Raw genomic sequence first — 1,463 nt, forward strand, 5'->3', positions numbered from 1 at the left:
ACGATATCAAAAGTATCCGAGTCACCAAGAATGCTATCGAGGGACAGGTGACCGCGAGGGGCGGTCGGAAAGCAAGACACACGCTCGTCCTGGAAGTCAGGACATTCAAGAAGGACATGCACGACCGTAAGAGGGACAATGCAACTAGGACAATAAGGAGCAGGGCGGCGCTCCATCAAGTGACCATGGGTTAAGCGAGTATGGCCAATACGCAACCTCGCCAGAGCTGTTTCCCACCGCCGGTTACGGTGGAAGGAGGACGGCCACGAGGAAACACAACATTTAAGAGTACGTAGCTTGTTACCAGTAACAGACAACCAAGAAGCCTGCCAACGGGTAAGGACTGAGGAATGGATAACCGGGTAAAAGTCGGAATACGGAATGCCTTTACAAGAGATGGGACAAGAGCGGACAGCTTCCTTAGCGGCAGCATCCGCACGCTCATTTAAAGACACGCCAATATGGCTGGGAACCCAACAAAACTCAACCGACTTAAATTTACTGTGAACGAGAAACAGCCAATGCTGGATCTCGACAACTACCGGATGAACTGGATTAAAGCACCCGAGAGCCATGAGGGCACTACGAGAGTCAACAACAACCACAAAGGAAGACTGACAACGAGAAAAGGAGACGAAGAGCATAGAGAATAGCATAAAGTTCCGCTGTAAAGATGCTAGTCTCCGGAGGCAAGCGACACATATAAGTGCGATCAGGAAAAACAACAGAGTAGCCAACACCGTCCGCTGACTTAGACCCATCGGTGAAGACAGAAACGGAGCGGGAGTGAGAAGAAAAGTGCTCGAGGAAAAGGCGTTTTAGAACTGTAGGGGGGTAAAAGCTTTAGTGATACGAGTCAAGGATGTACAAAACCGCGGAAGAGGGACCCTCCACGGGGGCAAAGAAGGAACAACACGAGGAGAAACATCAGAAATACGAACGGAAAGAGAATCCTGCAGGCGAGATAACCGGACAGAAAGAGGGAGGTGGTGAAGAGGAACAGGAACCGCAGGAGGGGTAAAAGTTAAAGCACGACAGAGACGAGAGGAAGGATGTTGCAAGGACCGCGCAAGATAGCGAAGACAGTAGCGATCACGGCGGTCCTGGAGAGACAGGAAGCCAGTGTCAACATACAAGCTAAGGACGGGAGTCGAACGAAAGGCACCAGAACTGAGGCGCAACCCAGTATGGTGCAAAGCATCAAGACGGCGAAGAGTAGAAGGAGAAGCAGACGAGTAAGCAGGGCAACCATAATCGAGCTTAGACAGGACGAGAGAGGAATGAAAAGCAAGGAGAGGCGCCTATCTGCCCCCCAAGAAGTATGGGACAAGACCCGAAGGAGGGTAAGGGACTTAGAGCACTCAACACGGAGGTAAGAGATATGGGGAGACCAAGACAAACGAGTGTCAAGGAATAACCCAAAAGCTTCGCGGAATCTTTGTATTCAAGGGGATGACCATAAA

This window comes from Procambarus clarkii, chromosome 76 (genome assembly GCF_040958095.1).
Source record: "Procambarus clarkii isolate CNS0578487 chromosome 76, FALCON_Pclarkii_2.0, whole genome shotgun sequence".
Taxonomy (NCBI): domain Eukaryota; kingdom Metazoa; phylum Arthropoda; class Malacostraca; order Decapoda; family Cambaridae; genus Procambarus; species Procambarus clarkii.